General features: G+C 37.5%; 1 long non-coding RNA gene across 1 annotated transcript; it reads right to left on the bottom strand.

The window, feature by feature from the left end:
• Nucleotides 1–5,907: 5,907 nt before the first annotated feature.
• LOC132857292 (uncharacterized) lies at nt 5,908–8,591 on the bottom strand. Its single transcript, XR_009649529.1, has 2 exons — nt 7,912–8,591; nt 5,908–6,346 (listed from the first exon to the last, which is right to left on the bottom strand). It is a non-coding gene; the product is annotated as an uncharacterized LOC132857292 (long non-coding RNA).
• Between the last annotated feature and the right edge of the window lie 13,260 nt (nt 8,592–21,851).

Raw genomic sequence — 21,851 nt, forward strand, 5'->3', positions numbered from 1 at the left:
AACCAAATATTAAGAGTGCTATTTTTGGAGTTTTGTGTGAAATCCCTCACACAAAACTCCATAATTGCAATACTTTTCTGTGAGAAATGCTTCATTTTCTGGAAAATTTCAGGGGTGCCAACAATTTTAGCACCCCATATACCTTTAATATAATGTCACAGAATGAAGTGAAGATCACTGGTGATCAGACCAGTATAGAGCACAGAGAGGAGAGAAGGAGTTTTTTTCACATCTAAATCACAGCACAGTAAAATAAATAAATAAATAAATTTGACATATCCTAGAAAAATACTGAAAAATAGAGAAAAATATCATGAACAACATCAGACATCAGTTAAGAGGAGCGACTCAATCGTCAGGCTGAGAGGAGAGTTGATTCCTGAATCATAATTTTATAACCTCATTAAACACACTGCTTAGTATTCAGAAGCATGTAGATATTAATTAGTTAAAGTGAAATGTGAACCTGTTTCTATCTCCTGTAGGTGGATTTGACTTTTTTTTTTTCAACTAAATGTTAAAATGCACATTCAAGTGTTTTTATAAAAAAGAGAAAATGTGTGAAATGTGATTTAACAACAACATTAAATAACATATTTTTAACAAATAAGAATTTGCATTGCTTTCTGCTCCCAGGGGCCACATCATAACTAACCCTGCGCTCTGACCCCAACATCCTAACACACTTGGATGAAAAGAATTTTACTGTACTGTAATGAACATCATTACATTTATTAAATATTAGAAATAGAATGCTAAAGATATAAGAAGGTAAAGATATAAACTCATGGTACATGCATTTACCTCAAATTAGTTTATCATTTATAAATTTGTTGAACAAAATCTAGCTGTATTTCTGAATATGATTTCCGTAAATACTGTAATGGTGGTGATGGAATTTTAAACACATTAAAATTATTCTACCTCTCGTGTCCCTCCAGGTTTGTGTCCTTCAGAAGAAGCATCAGAGAAGTTTATTTCATTTTATTACATAATAATAATAATAATAATAATAATAATAATAATAATAATAATAATAATAATAATAATCTGTTAGTCTCATACTTATTTCCTAAGGCACATGAATTTCTGCAGGAACCTGAATTAATGCCTTAAATCAGTGGTCTTCACTATTTTTTTCATGTGAGCCACACTGATAGGACAAAGTCAATATGAGAGTCACTTTCACCGCAAAGTATGCCAAGTTATTCAGTCTTAAATATCTTATCTGCTTAAATCCAATGTACAATACTGCAATACAATAATTACTCGAGTTGTGGATGACGCAATGCTCCCCATCAGTTACCTCTTTTGTCACTGTCACATTGCTTTGTTGCTGTTCATTTTGTCTGATAAGAAATCGATCTATTTTTTAGTCCGTGTGTGTTCAGTAAACACAAGTTGTTAACTAGCATGAAACACAAACTAGCTTCTGGCCGCCAAAAACTGGCTATTGTGCAGAAAGCAGTGAGTCAGTGACGAGTCAAATAATATATATAAATATATATTATTATTTGTAATAGAGCACATTCGTTTTTCTGTGCTTCCCTGATTGTTTTTAATGTTATTTAAATGAAAAATAAATTTTAACCACATGATCATGTCATCGTATTATTTACTGCCATGCGAGCCACATATTAAAGCTTGGCGAGCCGCAGGAGGCTCACGAGCCGCGCAATGAGTAACACTGCATTAAATGATTATTTTTAAGCCACTTTGAATCACTGCTTCATCAATACTGACTTTCATTAACATTTTGTGTTAAAAATACAGTTTCAGAAACAAATACATTCTGGAGCTTTTAAGTGGACACTTCAAGATTTAGGTTGAAAATGGAGAAGAAACATCAGTCTCACTGAATTGTAAGGAAGCAAAAAAACACTTAACACAAATCCACTACATCAGGTGTAGCACTCATGTGTTCACTCATGTCTCTGCAATAATATACTACACAAAGGTGATGTCATTTATGGCTATGAATTGTATTAATTTACCAAACATGAGCATAAATCAAGCATTCATGTGTAATGGACTGTAACGAGGAGGAGGAAGGAGCATGAGGATAATAAAAGAATGCTTTTACCTCCAACAAGGGAACGTTTTAGTAAAACATGCCGATGTATAAATACGTTAAATAAGTTAGAATTATTATAAATCTTTCTGGATAATTGAAAAACTGCAGTTTCACCAGACGCAAGATGACAATTTTAAATCCATGAATTCATAATGAATTTTCTTTTAATAGATTTTATCAATAAATCAAAACTGGAAGGTTACATTTGCAGCATTGAGTGAACGGTAGAGAAACGTGTGCTATAGCAGGCTGATATTAGCAGCGTATTTGTAGAAAATGAATACCGCATTTATACACAAATAAAAAGTCAAACACTTCTGAGAATAAAATCCCTCAGACAAATAAAGAAAATAACATTTATTCTTTATTACAGCTTTCAAACAAAAATGTACAATTCTGTAGCAGCTCTCATACAGAAATAATGCTGGTGGGTATCAATATATTCTGAAAAATATAAAAAACATCATGAGCATAGAAAAAAAAACAACAATCAAAACCAGCTTTCAGATAAAAAGGATGTCAGGCAGTAAATCTGCAGAGAGAAGAGTCAAAATGGACCTTTTGTAAATGGACTGCAGTTATCCACTCTGTGAGGGCAGTAAGTCTCTGTGTTTAACTGCAGAACTGTTCAACTGTTTCCAGCATAATGATGTTACAGATAAAAGATCCATAAGCAGCTCTCATACAAAACATAAGAAACAGACCACAAATGTCATACTGATGTACTGATGCCTGGCAGTGCAAATGTGCTTACTGTAGCTAGCAAGTGCTTATGTATAAAATATTACATTCATATCCACATTGTAATGCATATAATAAACAGTTCTAATAATCTAATAAACAGTTCTAATAATCTAATAAACAGTTCTAATAATCTAATAAACAGTTCTAATAATCTAATAAACAGTTCTAATAATCTAATAAACAGTTCCCAACAACGTTACCATTTTTCTGTCTAAGCTAAATTGCATAAGCGCAAGAGAATTATTGATCAAAAGTTTGGATAAAAATAAAAACCTTTTGAATTCTCAAAATCTATATAATAGAATATTGTTTCCATAGAAACCATTCATTCACTCTTCACAGTCACATGTATGGAAGGAGACACCAGTGCCTAGTGATGTGTGGTGAAGTTGGCGGCTGGTGAGAGACTCAATCACTCTGGGCCTTTTTACACCCGGTCACTTCACGTGTTGTCTCTGATCCGATATCTATCTGATTTGTTAAAACTGTTCCATTTACATTAGGCCACATAAATGCGTCTCAGCGAATCGGATATCGATCCGATCTTTCTACTCCCGCCCAAAATGCTAATATATTTTACCTCATTTCCAGGATAATTGAAATGGAACACGCTTTGGTGTATGAGGTTTTCAGAAAGCGATCAAAAAGAAGACGGAAAAACTTGTTACAGCGGTTATGTTACAAAAAACCAACCCTGCGTGTCGTCCATGCTATCAGCATGAAAAAAAATTTCAGCATAAAAAAATTAAGTTTGTTATATGTACTTATATTGGTGAGTTGATAACTCATTTTAATAAGTCTTTCAAAATTAAAATAAAGAATACATTTAACTTTAACTGTCTTTAACTTAATTATATATCGATTTTGAATAAATACTTTTACCTTCACGTAACAAAAGAAAAATATTAAGTTGGTGAAACTTGTATATCTAGTGAGCATCCTTTAAAAGCTGAGTAAAGGCTGAATTTGCCTGGACTTGTTTTGCTGCCGGAGCGGGACAACTAGGAGCAGGAGAAACAGGAAAATCGAGGCTATATAGGTAAGTTAATATTATTGCTTTGTTTTAATATCAGGAGCTACCAACTGTATACACAAAAAATCGGATTGGAGTTTCCCGAGTCAATAACTCCTGAGCTAAACGCTGTTACTACACAAATAACACCTCTTTTATCGTAGTAATGTAGAGACGCAGCTACAACCGCGTTTTCCCTCAAAATCAGCTTTCTACCACGGTGGACAAAATACATATGAACCTAAATATGAAAGAAAATGAATATGCGGCCAACTTTACATAAGTAAATCGTGGTTGTCACACACTAAACTGAAAAGACAGTTTGACCTAAGCTAAATCATCGATTCTAAAGTTAATAGATGTTTAGCTAGCTAGTGTGTTCAAAATAGACTTTATGTTTTGTTTTACAGTGGCAGCTGAATGATGTTAATTGACATCGAACATGTTTAGTGTCGTATGAATTTAAAGTTTACACTGGGTTGATTAAGACTTACACATACATACATACATACACATACATCAATACATACATACTGTACATAAACCTGTAACAAGTTAAATAGTTAAATAATAAGCAAGTTAATTTAAGCACACTACCTAACAATGTGTTTGCGCACCCTTTTCATCTGCTGTGCTGATGCTTACGTTTTCACATTTGATCCATCTTTATCCTTGTAAACCTTTAGCTTTTTGTAAATTTCCTATTACACCATTTGAGTTTTTTTTTTCTTTCATATACAATCTGCTGCATTATGTTTGTTAGTTAGGCAGCTGACATTTCTTTACGTTTGCAATTTTTCATGTTTAGTCAGTAGGCCAACTTAAACACAATTTGAAAAGATTCATTAGTCAGCAACACTTAAGACTACATTTTTTTTAAATACAACGTATAATTCGTTTATAATATTCTTTATAAGGTTTTACTGTCAAATCATAAGTTTAAAAGATCTGAATTTTTCTTGCAGTATATCCTAAGATTTAACTCCTGTGTCCATTAATGTCCTGTTTCTTTTTACAGGATGCTTCTGTGGAAAGGAGGATAGAGACTGCTATACATTCCTTAATAGTATATCTTGGAGAAAAGGAGGAAGATCTCTTTAAAGAGCACTTGGTATGTAAATCAGACACTTACACTCAAATACATTGTACTTTGTATTACTCATTTTTAAATATGACTTAAAACACTGACCTACTTAGGATGATGTGGATAATGATGTAATGAAGATTGGCATAGCTAGAGGTGCCACAGATTTTGACCCAGCAAGCACCAGTATTATTATTGAAGGAATGGAAGTTCTGCAAGACCTGGATGTATCCAGAGCCTGTGCCCTGCTAATGGGGCTGATATATGCTCTCAACCTCAGCTACACAAAGGACCTAAAAAATACTTTTGAGGTGTTTCAGAAAATAATTATTGAGCTGGATGGTGTGAAAGCTAGCCGAAGGTAATGTCTTTAAAAAATAAACCGTTGTCTTTCTGAAATGATTCATGTAAAAGTTTTGTTGTGCATACACATACAGTAATTCTGACAATTTTTTACATTAAGGTTAGTGTTGTATTTGTTTGAGATTTTATGGGGGCTGTAGTTTATGTGATGAAGGTAAAATTTAATACTTTGCAATAATATAAAAAAGGAAGAAAACCTTTAGTTTCAGATAGGTGGACCCAATAATCTGGCAATTGTGTCTGTTGTTGGAATTCATTTTTCACGTTCCCTGTGATTTATTATTATTATTTTAGCTTATTTTTTTTCTGAAACGTACCTAAAAGGTTACCAAGAAAAAATACTTGATTCTTTACTTGACATTACTTGAAAAATACTTTAGTCCTGGATAATTATCTTTTTGTATTGTAAAAAACTTTTTGGACATAAGTTGACATTGATTTTCTAATAAACCAGTTTCATCATAAAACTGGAACTGCTGTTATTTCTCCTGACTGAAGTGAAATAAGTTACTTATACTCAAAAAAATGAAGGTAACAATTTGCATGGTCATATCTAAGTAGAATGGAATCAAAATAAAGAAGTTAGAATAGCTTAAATTATGTAATTTGACCACTTAATATCACCAAAACTTTAAAATTAAAATTAAGTTGTTTCAACTTAATTAAGCTCTTAGAGGTGAAGTCAAATCATGTTGGTTGTACTAAACAAATTGTGTTAGTCTAACTATAAAAGGTTCATGATATCTACTTAATAATGACGAAGTTAACATTACTTAAAAAGATGCATGCAAATTGTTACCTTAATTTTTTTAAGTTGAGCCATTGTGTTATTTTTTAGAGTGTGATAAAGAGGACTTGTATGGCAGATGCTTCGCAAACAGATAAAAAACCTCTTGCAAAACCTTTTTAACAGAAATCATATCAACAAAGTGTTAATTTAGTGGTTCTTAAATATTATTTTTAGCTCAGTCAGCTCCTGTTGTGTGATCTAGTCAGAAGAGCTGGATGAGTAAAGAGATGAAGGACAAGACCGTGACCAGTAGATGAGGACACTTCATTCCTGGATCAGCTGGAGAGAGAAACACACACACACACACACACACACACACGTGTACAATTTCATTGATTTGTGGATTTAATGCTAAGATCTTTTGGTAGTTTATGGGTCAGGGGATCAAACCCCAGCACTGTGAAGCTGCCTCTGCTTGGATCACTGTATCACAGCTGACTCTGCACTCAAAGGTGGGTAGTAACGAGTTACATTTACTTGAGTAATTTTTTAAAAAAAATTATACTTCTAGGAGTAGTTTGAAATCACTAAACTTTTTACTTTTACTTGTGTAGATTTGTGAAGAAGAAACTGTACTCTTACTCCGTACATTAGGCTACAATGAGCTCGTTACTTTTCTTTTTACCTCTTTGGTATTCTACATCAATTTTAATGGTTTATTTTGACAGATAGAGAAACTTCCGCTAAGGCTCTACCACGTGACTGTGTTTCACCAATCAAACGTAGTTGTGCAGTCTCGTCACGTGACCATACTCAATCTCAGCGGCGGGACGTGTTAGTTAGCAACACAGTAGTTTTGTCGAGTTTTTTTATGTGCTCAACTTTACTCAGCGCCGCAAGAGCCGACAAACAGATGACGTCAGACGTGTCGTTTCTTGCAGCGCCGAACACACATATTTAAAGGGATAGTTCACTCAAAATGAAAATTCTGTCATCATTTACTCACTCTCATGTTGTTACAAACCTGTGTAAATCTCTTTGTTCTGATGAACATGAAGGAAGATATTTTGAGAAACAAAAACAGCTTTACAACCAGAAGCTTTAGCTTCCCTGAAACTAAGGAAAGTTCTAGAGGCTTCCTGAAATTAATTAAAGGAGTAGAGATGTATTTCATTATTATTGCCCTTTCATCAAGGCATCAAATGTGCAACAATCACAACACAAAAGAAATTAAATGTGTGTGTGTGTGTGTGTGTGTGTGTGTGTGTGTGTGTGTGTTTCCTTCTGTTGTTCTGTCAATGGAGACACACACACAGTTTATGAGAATTTATGGGCTGCCTCGTTATAGTTCTGCCTGGTAAAAAAAAAGTATAAAGGTTTGGAAATTTGTGTTACTTGTGCATATTTATTTTTTATTTATTAAGTACTTGAATTTACCTGAATTATTTTAATTTAAACTATTTTGTAATAAATTAATTTTCATTTATTTTATTGATTGGATGAGCCATAATTTGCCTAAAGATTATTTTGTATTTTTGTCTGTCTGATTGTTGCCGTGTTAAAAAATAAATCAGACGTTACTCAACAGTTACTCAGTACTTGAGTAGTTTTTTCACCAAGTACTTTTTTACTCTTATTCAAGTAATTATTTGGATGTCTACTTTTTCTTGAGGTCATATTATTCTGAAGTAACAGTACTTTTACTTGAGTACAATTTTTGGCTACTCTACAGTACACACCTCTCTGTCTGCACTTTTATATACACTCTGGATGAAGGCCTGTGCCAGATGTCATAAAAATAACAGTGATACTCAAACCTCATTCTAAATAACACAATTTATTATTAGGGAAGAAAATAAAACTGATTTACAGCTAAGGGACACACAATGCTGACAGTGACTCACCTGAAGGAGTTGGAGTAATATTTCTGTTTTTTTCTGTAGGAGGGGGCTCTAAAAGAAATAAACATTATTAATATCTCGGCACATTTATAAATCCTCTGTATGAGCACTTCTTACTTCACTGATTTACGGCGTGTGTTATGTGTAAGTCAAAGTCTCTGATATAATTCCCAGTTTTAACTTTAACAGACTTTATTAACTTACAGATACATCACCATTCTGTCAGATCTTTGCAATGGTGCATGTTAATAAATGCTATAACTTAAATTTTGACCATATATGGGATAATTAAAAATAACCAAGTGAATATGGTGTTTAATTAAAAGCACTGAAATTGTATTAAAAGGTAAATAAACTGTACAAACGAGCAAGAAAATCATTTCAGTTCCTGCAGCTGAGGGGAGAAATGTTTGTGTAATGAAAATGCTTGTGATTTAAAGTTGTTAGATGGAGTCTACATGTGTGTGGAGAAACAGAGGTAGAGAAATGATCAGGTGTTTTGTGTTCTGCTGCCTGCATCTAACATGAAGAGCTTTAGATGTGTAGTGCAGAAGTCACTAGGACTGGAAAACATGCATACTGTCAAATTCATCCTTATTTTTTGTTAAACAGTGAGATTTTCCAGTCATTCCTTTGTTTTCTGATGTGTGTAATGATCAGTGTGTGTTCTACTGACAATAACTCACTCACCATCGACTGAGAGATGAACTTTGCTGATCAGGTTTAGTTTATGTTTTTCAGATCTCTTTACCCTGTTTGATCCCCTGGTGCCTCTCACTATATTGTAGCTCATGTAGTCAGCTGTATCGGTAAGTTTCAGGTGTTTTAACACCAAGGAACAGTTCCCTTTCCTCAGCTCTTCCTCAGGAACGTCCACACGGTCCTCATATCCCTCACCCTGATATGCGTCCTCACCCCGTCGCTCAAACACAGTCTCAGTATCAATGATCCATCTAATATACGGTGTTACAGTGTCTACACTCTGCAGTTCACACGGCAGGACAGCTGTAGAACCCACATGACCAGACACAAGGATCTCAGCTGCTGACAGGAGACCTGAGATGGGAAATTTAAAGTTTAGATAAATCTGGACAGGAAACATTAATAACATTATGTTTCATCTGTTTTATGAAAATAAGTTACTTACTCAAAAAAGTAGTGATGCACAGAATAACCAGTGGAGAAAAGCAGGTCATGATGCCCTCAATGTGTGCAGATGTTCTACAACAAACAAGTGTCAGGTGTCAAAATAATATATCTAAATATCTACAGTTAATAGACTTCTTTAAATCTGTGAATAATTTCAGTTCCATTTTAAATGTTATCATACAGTATAATGTTATATTTTAACAACACAAAAGTCATGACACTGTAAATCACCATCAGCTTCAGCAGCATGAAATAACCAGTCATGAGGAGAATCATGTCACAGAAACACATTCAGCTTCAACACCTTCAGCTTCAACACATTCTAGACAGATGTCTCACATGATGCTCTGAACCTAAACCACAATAAGACACACAACAGCTGAGGTTCATGTTACCCTAAAACTATAAATAAACCTTCACACACTATACAGTAGACATTTTATCAAAGCAAGCTTCATAAAGGACTATGACTTATTCACAAGCTGTATGTGGGTATAATCCAGGACATTCTGAACTGTTGTCATAAAATCATCTTGTAAAATATTCAAGGACCAAGAACAGAGTGACCAAAGACTGACTTCAGCTGGGTTAAAGCCAATAACAGACAATAACAGAGGAATCCATTCACTCAGATCTGTTAACCTTGGGGTGTAATTGCACCAGGACACTATTTAATCATATCATTTAAACATTTCAAATTGGAAGATGATCAAAACCTACTCAATTCAGATCAAAGTAGGGCTGGGCGATATGGCCGAAAACTGTATCACGATATCAGTGTTTCATATCGGTCGATATCGATAATTATTGAACTTTTTTATGGCCCATTTAAAATAAGGACCAGGAGAAAAATATTACATTTAAACATTTTTATTTTAAGCTAAACCTTCCTCTGATCATAATCCCCTCAGTTATTAAGACACAAATGTCAACAACCAGGAAAACTCTAATAATTATAATGTAAACATAAGTCTAAAGTCACAATGAACACTTAACTGTTATCTCTTAACATTTAAGGTGCAAAATGAAAGAAAATGTAAGAAATGTTTACTACAGTGTAATAAAATAGTGCAAAGTGTTAAATATAAACAGAGAGAAACCTGACAATTTAGTGCAAGTTTAGTGCGAGGAAGTTCACTAGCTGTTCACCTTCTGGTGAATAAAGTGTGTAAAATATGTGCAGTGTTTTGTAAACGTAAATAAAACTGAGGTAGACTGAGATACGTCTGTAATATAAAACACAAACCTAATGCACTACAGTAACATTGAAATATAAAACCTGCAGAAATATGAAGTAACTCAAGTTATTCTTACTCTAATCATACTTGAAGTTGTTGGGCTGTAGCTAGCGAATATTTTAGTAATCGAGTATTCTTCCAAAAATTTCATCGATTAATCGAGTAATCTGATAAGATGTATTTTTGCTTAATTAAAGAGCAATATTAAATAAACAAGAGAAAATAAGACGGGTCTCTTAAAATGAATAACTAATTGGTTTCCTTTTTTAGAAAAATGAACTTTTATTTTTTAAATGTTTAGTATGCAATGCATACAACAATATTTTCTATCAAAAATAAACATTTAGATATTACCCATTGTTTCTCTGTCTGTACTTGTACTGTGAACAATGACAAAGTTTTGTTCAAAAGGGGATGTGGTAGCTCAGTGGTTAAGGTGTTGGGCTACTGATCGGAAGATCATGAGTTCGAACCCCAGGTCCAAGAAGCTGCAACTGCTGGGCCCCTGAGCAAGGCCCTTAACCCTCAGTTGCTCAGTTGTAAGTCACTCTGGATAAGGGCGTCTGCTAAATGCCGTAAATGTAAATGTAAATGTAAAGCTGACTGAGAAGAATTAAGTACATTTAAGTGCCAAACATTCTGGGCTTTAAATGAACCCTTTTCTGAGATGCAAAAACAAAAAAATAAATTATTTTCAAATTACTTTTTTAAAGTATCAAAACTAAGGCATACATTAAAATAAACAGTAATAATAACACAATACTGTTACAGCACGATACTGTTACATGATTGGCTGTTAGAGTGTCACTCCCCAAGTTGCTAGGTTACCAGAGAGTGAGCGCCTTTGTTAATGCAACCAAACTTGCTTCGCAACTTCTGTTTTCTTCCGACGAAGAATAACAAATATCGAACATCTTATCGAGCACATTTTTTTATCGCTATCAATCACGTGTCTATCGCGATACATATCGTTATCGTTTTATCGCCCATCCCATTATGTTAAAGTTTAACATAATTGTTCTTGAAAGTCCAGGGATCTGGCAATAGCTTTGTACCAGGAGATATTTGGGTGCATTTAAGAAAACAAAAAACTTTTGGCATAATAATTTTCTCTCTCTAAAATGTTGCAACTTTTTAAATGGAAATGTTATCATGGGTTAAAGCAATAATACATTCTGAAAATGATTTTTTTTTTGAGCATTGGGAAATAAATACAAAATAGAAAATACACAAATACAGTTACACAAAACTACAGTTCTATGCTATTAACAACAAAAACAACAAGAACATTACAGTGCTCCAAGAACTGTTAAGCTGAGCTTAGTGATCTATTTCTTCTTTGATCGGGTTTCAGAACTCATCTTTAACACAGAGGCAGTTGAGGACGCTGGTGCAGAAGAAACTCTGGGAAAAAAATCTCCTTCTCAATATCATAATATACATCAGAGCAGAAATCTTCAACTTCTGAGCTGAATGGACTCATGAGGGCCCTGAAAGCATCGGACACCATATGGACATCTGGTCCCAACATCATCATCCGCCTCATCATCAACATCATCAAAAAAGTGAACAAGGACATTGAGAATTTTGTCCCTGCTCTTTGTTAGAGGTTTCATCAATACTCAGTGAAGCAGGCATTGAACATGCACACGTGTATGCACTGGGTGTGCCATTTATTTTTAATCCCTTTTCAGTTTAGAGGATAAACTTTTTTTAGATGAAAACAACTTTAAGTCAGATTTTCAGAACTGTCATTGACAAGACACACCCCTTTTTGCTCATTGGCTACACGTTTGTTTTTGCTTATTGGCCCGACTCAGTTTTCTGAAGCATTTTGAAACATCGTGCATCCCACCTGGCTTGTATGTTTGGTGTGAAATGGGTGTGGTAGGGGCCCAGTCTTGTTTTCTTTCATAGGGGCCAAACTTGCTAGTGGCGCCCCTGGTGGATATAAAAGATATACAGGTTGGGTGATATAGACATGAAATACACAGTGTTATATATTATATAGACAAATATACAGGTGCTATTGACATAATATACAGGTTTGGGTGGTCACTGGGTGTAAGTAAGGTGACAGCTGTAGGCAAAAAGCTGTTCGTCAGTCTACTGTGTATTAAACTTGTGTTTTAAGTCCAAAATACTGGGGCTAAGAAGACTGTTAAAATATAACAAAAACAAAACCCCGACGTAGTGAGGTACTGTGACAGTGTTAAATTTAAACTGTTTGTGTGTGTTACTGTAGTTGTGTGTTATTGTTTGAGTTGTGTGTGTTACTGTAGTTGTGTGTTATTGTTTGAGTTGTGTGTGTTACTGTAGTTGTGTGTTATTGTTTGAGTTGTGTGTGTTACTGTAGTTGTGTGTTATTGTTTGAGTTGTGTGTGTTACTGTAGTTGTGTGTTATTGTTTGAGTTGTGTGTGTTACTGTAGTTGTGTGTTATTGTTTGAGTTGTGTGTGTTACTGTAGTTGTGTGTTATTGTTTGAGTTGTGTGTGTTACTGTAGTTGTGTGTTATTGTTTGAGTTGTGTGTTATTGTTTGAGTTGTGTGTGTTACTGTAGTTGTGTGTTATTGTTTGAGTTGTGTGTGTTACTGTAGTTGTGTGTTATTGTTTGAGTTGTGTGTGTTACTGTAGTTGTGTGTTATTGTTTGAGTTGTGTGTGTTACTGTAGTTGTGTGTTATTGTTTGAGTTGTGTGTGTTACTGTAGTTGTGTGTTATTGTTTGAGTTGTGTGTTACTGTAGTTAACTCGAGGCCAGACGGAGTGTGTCTGTGTCCGAAGCAGTGAGACTTCTGAGTTCAAAATCCTGACGTATTGTGTGTGTTTTGTTCTGAAGTCCCTGAAGATTTAAGTCTGCAGTTGGAGCTCATGTGAATGTGTGTAAACTTTATAGTACTCACCGAATCCAATGGAACAGTGAAACTCCAGAACGAAGCACCCACATGAAAAACACGATAATCCGATCAGCCGATACGATTTTCCCTGATGTTTAACCATGAACACACACTGTGCGAATCCTCCATCTGACGATGTAAACACAGTAACTGAAGTCACCACGCAGCCTCTCCGTCTCTCCTGCAGAATCACACAGCCTTCAGTTTCTCCGTCTCTCACTCACTGTATAAGATTATTGGCGTTGCAAACCGTTCTACAACGTTTGTACACTCAATAATCTTTATAATAGTTCATTTTCTGTAACTTTATAAACTCTTACATCACGTAAAGTTCACGTAGTACTGAGATTAAAAGAACTGCGTCATCTTCGGTCCTTCATGTGAACACACGCACACTGAGTGAAGTCACTTTAACGCGCAAAACCCGAATTTTCGCGCACGTTTCCGGCCTCCGCCTGTCGTCCTCATTCCGCCCTGTCGTCGTCCTCACTCCGCCCTGTCGTCGTCCTCACTCCGCCCTGTCGTCGTCCTCACTCCGCCCTGTCGTCGTCCTCACTCCGCCCTGTCGTCGTCCTCACTCCGCCCTGTCGTCGTCCTCATTCCGCCCTGTCGTCGTCCTCACTCCGCCCTGTCGTCGTCCTCACTCCGCCCTGTCGTCGTCCTCACTCCGCCCTGTCGTCGTCCTCATTCCGCCCACTAACCTTCAGAGTTCAGTGAGAAACAACCAATGAGGTGAACTGCCGTAGCCAACTCATCTAAAAGCATAGATATATACACTAGATGTCGCCTTGGCTACGGCAGTTCACTGGAACGAATGCGTCAATAGCGCCGCCATCTTGGAACAGGAGACCCCCTCTTCTTTAATGCGTCAGCGTCAATGTAGGCAAAGGTCTAACGCAGGGGTCGCCAACCATAAACACTCTCAGAGCCATTAGGACCTGTTTCCCACAGGAAAAAAAAAAAACACAGGGAGCCACAAAACCCCTTTGACATCTAAAATGAAGATAACACTGAATATATCGTTTTTTACCTTTATGGAAAGTGTAGAAAAAACTATAGTGTGTTCATTTATGAAATCAATGACCTGCTACTGAATAAACGAAATTTTATTTCTGCAAGAAAACAAAAATATTTTGAACAGTTTGAACTAACCTTAACAAAAAAGTTTACTGGGTTGAAGTTTACTTTCGAATAAAATGTTTAATATCTAAACGTCTTTATTTCTCGCATCTCCATCTGGATAATTTCAGCAAAGGCAATGTGTTTATTGTAGAAATGCTTAGCAACATTTCACTTTTTGTTGTTCACAAATTTTTCACCACATATTAGGCATACTGGGAAGCCACTCTCGTCAGCAGTAAAATCAAACGAATCTGTCCACATCTCATTAAATGTTCTGTTTTATTCAGAAACTTTTCTTTTCTTGCATTTATCCATGTTTGCCTACCTGGGGTTGAAAAGCTTGATCTGAATTGAATGGAATTTTCAATTTCAAGCTGGTTCAGTTATGACGCATATTTTGAGCGACAAAAAAATTAAACACGGTTTATTTTAATGTTAAGAGCAACAAAACTTTAGAATTTAGAATTACATTTAAAAAAAACTAACTAAAATAAATTTAGATTAAATATTTATTTTCCAAATCTACACGGAGCCACAGCAGAGGGATGAAAGAGCCAATTGACCCCTGGTCTAGTTAAAGCCTTATCATGTAGCATTATTTATTAAAATATATTTTTACAACAATGTATTTTAAATGTTGAAATTATGAGATTGACAAATACAATTTTCCTGTAGCTTATATAAAAATAAATAAAATAAAAGACTGAACAGTCTTTAGCTTTAGACTAAAACTAAGGGCCACAGTCAATAAAGTGCACAACAAAAATAATCAAATAGATAAAAAATTACAAATAGCTTCTATCTCCATGACAGTATCTGTCCATATCAGTCTACATCTCTACAATTCACTTCTCAGTGCAGGCCTAACAAGCAAGTGCAAGTTCACATCTCTTTTGGATGTCAAGAAGAAAGGCAGGAAACACTGACAGAACCACAACTGCACTATCGTGATGGTTTCTGTATCATGACGACCCCTAGCCCTGGGCGCTGGGCGGTGCGGGTGGGCAGTATGGAAATCTGCCAGCAGGCCCGGGTCCAGCACGTCCTGTCGTGCTACCCAAGACTGATCCTCCGCGCCGTACCCTACCCAGTCTACCAGGTATTCGAGGCGACCCCCACGCCTCCTGGAGTCAAGGACCTCCCTCACTGCGTAGACGCCCGGCTGAGCTACGACCTCCGGCTGGACGGGCTCCACGGGGCCACCTGGAGGGCGAGAAATGGGCGAGACACACGGCTTCAGCAGGGACACGTGAAAGGTTGGGTGTATGCGGTACCCCGGTGGCAGCTCCAGCCGGTAGGACACGTCACTAATCCTCCTGGCGATCCTGAACGGCCCAATGAACCGGGGGCTGAGCTTGCGGCACGGCAGTTTCATCTTCAGGTCTTTTGTTGAGAGCCACACTCGATCCCCGGGGCGGTAGCCTGGAGACTCCAGACGTCTCGCGTCGGCGTGCCGGCGGGTGGTGCGGAGGGCCCGACACAACTGGGTGTGTGCCGACTCCCAGACCCGGTTGCTCTCCCGGAACCAGGCGTCCACCGAAGGCACGTCGCTGGGCTGATCCGACCAGGGGAACAAGGGCGGCTGGAACCCCAGCACGCATTGGAAAGGGGTGAGGCCCGTGGAGTCCTGGCGAAGCGAGTTCTGAGCATACTCCGCCCAGGGTAAGAACCGTGCCCAATCTCCCTGATCTTGGCTGCAGTACGTTCTCAAGTACCTGTTCAGCTCCTGTATCTTGCGTTCCGCCTGGCCGTTGGATTGAGGGTGGTAACCCGACGTCAGGTTTACTGACACCCCCAAGAGCCGGAAGAAGGCACGCCAAACCCGAGAGGAGAATTGGGGCCCACGGTCCGAAACTATCTCCTCCGGGAGGCCAAAGTTCCGGAATACGTGCTGAAATAAGGCCTCGGCCGTCTCGAGGGCCGTGGGCAACCCCTTTAGAGGCACAAGTCGGCAGGCCTTAGAGAAGCGATCCACCGCTACCAGGATACACGTGTTTCCCCCCGACCGTGGCAAGTCGGTCACAAAGTCGATGCCGAGGTGTGACCAGGGGCGCTGAGGGACGGGGAGCGGCATCAACTTGCCGACGGGCAGGTGGCGAGGTACCTTGGCCATGGCACAGGTGGAGCACTCCTGGACATAGCGGGTAACCTCTTCTGCCATCCTTGGCCACCAGTAGCGAGCCTGAAGGAGCTGGACCGTCCTCCTCTCCCCTGGGTGACCCGTGCCCGGTCCCTCATGGACCGACTGGACTAGCTCCCCGCGGCAGGATGTGGGAACAAAAACCCTTCCCTCAGGGCACCCTCTGGGGGCGGGCTCCCGGACGGAGGCCGCACGGATCTCGCTGTCCATGTCCCAGACAATAGGCCCCACGACGATCGAAGGGGGGAGAATGGGGTCCGGATGTCTGGGTGCCTCAGGCCCGAATATCCGGGACAGGGCGTCGGCCTTTCCGTTCAGCGCCCCAGCTCGGTAGGTGACTCGAAACTGGAACCGAGTGAAGAAGAGGGCCCAACGAGCCTGCCGGGCATTGAGTCTCCGGGCCTCCCGCAGGTACTGCAGATTTTTGTGGTCTGTGATCACAGTGAATGGGTGCTCTGCTCCCTCCAGCCAGTGCCTCCACTCGTCCAGGGCGAGCTTGATAGCTAGGAGCTCCCGGTTGCCGATGTCGTAGTTTTGCTCGGCGGCCGAGAGCTTGTGGGAGAAGAAAGCGCACGGGTGGAGCTGTGGTGGGGTGCCTGAGTGCTGAGAGAGAGCAGCCCCCACCCCCGTCGAGGAGGCGTCCACCTCCACTACGAAGGGCTTCCGGGGGTCTGGATGACGCAACACGGGAGCGGAGCAAAAGCGCTGGCGGAGCTCCTCAAACGCCCCTTGGGCCTCCTTGGTCCACCTCAGGGTCCTCGCCTTGCCCCTGAGGAGAGAAGTGAGGGGAGCGGTGATCAGGCTGTACCCCTGAATGAACCGACGGTACCAATAATAAATTCTGAAGTAATTACTTTTTTTTCCGGTGAAGCTCAGTCAGATTTTGTGAGTCACAGAAGTGTGAAGATGAATTATTAACTTAAATTCTAACAGAAGATGAAAAGTAAAATAAATATGATTATTAACAAAAATAAAAAGGAGGAAGAGAAAAAGTGATGAGAATTTTTTTAAATAAAATACAGTTTATGAACAAAAGGTGTGTAAAAATAAATACAAATACACTTTTCATACACAGACGTGTGAATTGTTAGATGCATTGATCAGCTACATGTTGTGTCTAGGACTAACTTAAGTTCTTAACTCTGTCTTTGTTCAATTTAACAAATTGTCTAGTGTAACAGAGTTGAAATGACAATAAAATCTTCTTGACTTGAAATTTTATTCTTATACTGTAGCTTTGAAACTGGTCTTTTGCTTTTCTTCTTTTTTTTGTTTTTCCTTTTAAACAACACTGTTTAGGAGGCAGCATATGAGGTATTTGTTGTAGTGTGTAATTTTTTTTTCCATCAACTGAAATTACAGAAGCTCCAAATTTGGATATTTAAAAACTATATAAATTTTTATCACAGATATCATTAAAGTGCTCCTTCTTATAAATAGTGTTTCTATTCCAACAGTTCATTACATTTTATGTTCATGTGTGTGGAAGGAGTCTCCAGTGCCAGTGCATTATCACAGTCAGGAGTTTACTCTCGTGGATCATCAGTAAGCAGCAAAGTAAGCTGAAATGATAAATTATATTAGTTTATATAAAATTAGATTTTAACTATTAATGAATATTCTAATGTCCAGTTGTCTGTAATGTTACGCTGCTCCTTTGATGCTTCTACTCAGAAGTGAAGGACACAAACATGCAAGAAGAGAAAGGAGGATGATCTGAGGTCCACTCCTGCATCATCTAGAGAGAAAAGGAAAAAAGAAGAAGGAAAGTAATTATTGTCCTTTATTGTGTATTTCGACTGGAATATCTCTTCCTGTAGATTTCTAAACTCAGCACTCACCAGTCATCCATACATTAAAATCTTCCTCAGGTGTTTCTTAGGAAGAAAAGAAAATGAATGTTAAACAGTTTTGTGTTCTCCTGTTGCACCTAACACTAGATCTACTCTAGAGCTTTTGATGTGTAGTGCAAAAGTCCAGTAGTACTGGAAAACATGCATAATGTTAATAAATTCATTCTTCCTATCGTAAGTCTTTAGTACCTGGACTTTATCTGTCTGTGAACTGCTGTGGTAAGTTTTGTTTTCTGATGTGTGTAATGATCAGTGTGTGTTCTACTGACAATAACTCACTCACCTTTGACTGAGAGATGAACTTTGCTGATCAGGTTTAGTTCTGGTGTTTCAGATCTCTTTACCCTGTTTAATCTCCTGGTGCCTCTCACTACTTCGTAGCTCATGTAGTCAGCTGTATCAGTAAGTTTCAGGTGTTTAAACACCAAGGAACAGTTCCCTTTCCTCAGCTCTTCCTCAGGAACGTCCACACGGTCCTCATATCCCTCATCCTGATATGTCTCCTTACCCCGTCGCTCAAACACAGTCTCAGTATCAATGTTCCACCTAATATACAGTATTTCAGTGTCTACACTCTGCAGTTCACACGGCAGGACAGCTGTAGAACCCACATGACCAGACACAGTGATCTGAGCTGCAGAGATGAGACCTGAGATGGGAAATTTAAAGTCTAGATGAATCTGGACAGGAAACTTATTTTAATAACATTATGTTTTGTCTGTTTTATGAAAATAAAAGTTACTTACCCACAAAGATGGTGATGCACAGAATAACTAGTGGAGAAAAGCAGGTCATGATGCCCTCAATGTGTGAAGATGTTCTACAACAAACAAGTGTCAGGTGTCAAAATAATATATCTAGATATCTACAGTTAATAGACTTCTTTAAATGTGTGAATAATTTCAGTTTCATTGTAAATGTTATCATACAGTATAATGTTATATTTTAACAACACAAAAGTCATGACACTGTAAATCACCATCAGCTTCAGCAGCATGAAATAACCAGTCATGAGGAGAATCATGTCACAGAAACACCTTCAGCTTCAACACGTTCAGCTTCAACACGTTCAGCTTCAACACATTCAGCTTCATCACATTCTAGACAGAAAACTATAAATAAACCTTCACACACTATACAGTAGACATTTTATCAAAGCAAGCTTCATAAAGGACTATGACTAATTCACAAGCTGTATGTGGGTATAATCCAGGACATTCTGAACTGTTTTCACAAAATCATCCTGTAAAATATTCAAGGACCAAGAACACAGTGACCAAAGACTGACTTCATCTGGGTTAAAGCCAATAACAGACAATAACAGAGGAATCCATTCACTCAGATCTGTTCCCTGATTTAAACAGTAGGACAGAAGCACAGACTTTTGGCATAATAATTTACTGTCTCTAAATGATGAGACTTTTTAAATGTTAATGTTAGTGTTGCAGGCCCCACCTCCGGAGACCCGTCAGACAGATTACTGTAAAAACAGAATAAAATGAACAGAATGGTAGAGTCACGTCTGTTCTTTCACAGCTCATCTGTTGGTATGTTTATTTAGTGCACAATCAACTTCAGAAATTAACTTCAGGTCAATACAGTTGTTTTTAAAACTTTGCTTCACATTCTGTTGTCTTTCTTTCTTTTCCATCACTTTAATGTCACTGTTATCACAATAAATCATATTTTACCATTTATCATGCCTCATGTCTTCAGTTTGCTCTTTTCTTAAGACCTCAATACTCCACAGACATTTTGTACACATCAATACTAATATTTATAATAATAATATAAAGACCATATGATTTAGAATTAGATTTACTAATATATATATATAGTGTAAACATATATATTTCAAACCGCTGTCTTCTTAAAATATTGTATATTGTAAATAATAACACAATTGACTACTTTTTCCCTCACAGGTGAGTATTTAGAACAGGAGATTGTGCTTTTTTCACCTTCCCTCAGTGCCCGATTTTCTCTGAGAAGCTCATTCTGTTATAGGATCGGTTATGACCGATCACGTGACCACCAAAAGCGCGCGAAACGCTATAACAGAATGAGCTTCTCTAAGACATTTAACCACTAGCGGTTAATGTGGCCTTGTGGCCCCCTAAATGTGGAGTGTAAAATAATTTTCATAAAACTGTTTTTTGCAATCGTTGTTTTTTACATCCGTTATTAGACAGTGGCAATGCGGAACAGAAATGTAACCCACACATTTTTTAGAGGGACTGCTTAAAGCGGAACACAACAGCATCATAGAACATTCATCTGTAGATTTTTTTACTCAGAAGTTGGTGAAAGTTTTGCGCGAATATTATAGCTGAAGACTTCAAACAAAGAAGGAAATATAGAGATGAGTAAAGTTGTTAATATGTTGTATTTGTATTAAATGCATTACAGAAGTAATGCATATGTAAATGCATAACATTAGATCAGCTAATCTCACTTAAGTAAAGTTGTGAGTCAACTTTACTTTTTAAACTTTCTGGCCATTTGTTAGTTTGTGGCAGTTTGAAAAGGGATAAAATATATGATCAACAAACTCATGGTTCTGAGTTAGTTACCTAGCAAGTCAGTTATTTTCAGTAAATTAATTCAGAAGCTTCTTGGTCCCCATTGCAGCTTGTATACAGCTCTATATTTCTCACCAAAATGAAGAGATAGAAGGACAAAGAAAAGATAAGGTAGACAGTGAGACAGAGCCAGATGGTTCAGGTAATAGTAATAGCAACAAAATAAATTTGTATATAATTGTAGTAATAACAACAAAAAGACATGACAAAGAGTAAAAATTAGGGTGGTAATATATATATATATATATATATATATATATATATATATATATATATATATATATATATATATATATATATATAACTGAAAAATACTAAGATAGACAGATGAAGTAATAAGTGCATTTCTCAATATTTATGTAAATGAAGAACCACCTGTGCAGCCAATGATGAATATATACCCAAGAACTGTGATGTGGGACCAGATGACAGATTGAGCAATTTAGGTGTTCTAAGTATTGAGTCAAGGAGGGCAAAGGCCTTAAATCTAGATGAATTTGCTGATGTTTTTGCAAAAAAAAAAAAAACACAAAAATTGTAGAAAACAGTTACTGTGACTGATACTGAATATATAATGCAAATGTAAAAAATAAAGTTGAAATGCAAATACATTGTTAAATGATCATAAACATGGTATTTTGCCTGTTAATGCCTGCAGTGCAATGCAGAAAGTGATATGACAACAATAAGGTCTAAATGTAACTGGCCCCTCTAACAATACAACTGGCCCCAGCTTGGCCCCCCCAGTTGAAATGGTCTAGAACCGCCACTGCATTTAACTCTCTATTTTAACGCATTAACTTGAAAGAGTAAATATTTTATAACCCAAACACACTTAATAAGTCTATATAGTTAGATATAATGATCACTGGAACATATTTACATCATTTTCCTCATATTAAAGAGACAACATACAAAAAGTCATAATACACCATAGTCACACTAATACACCATACAGCAGTCAC

This window comes from Tachysurus vachellii, chromosome 14 (assembly GCF_030014155.1).
Source record: "Tachysurus vachellii isolate PV-2020 chromosome 14, HZAU_Pvac_v1, whole genome shotgun sequence".
In the NCBI taxonomy this organism is placed as follows: Eukaryota; Metazoa; Chordata; class Actinopteri; order Siluriformes; family Bagridae; genus Tachysurus; species Tachysurus vachellii.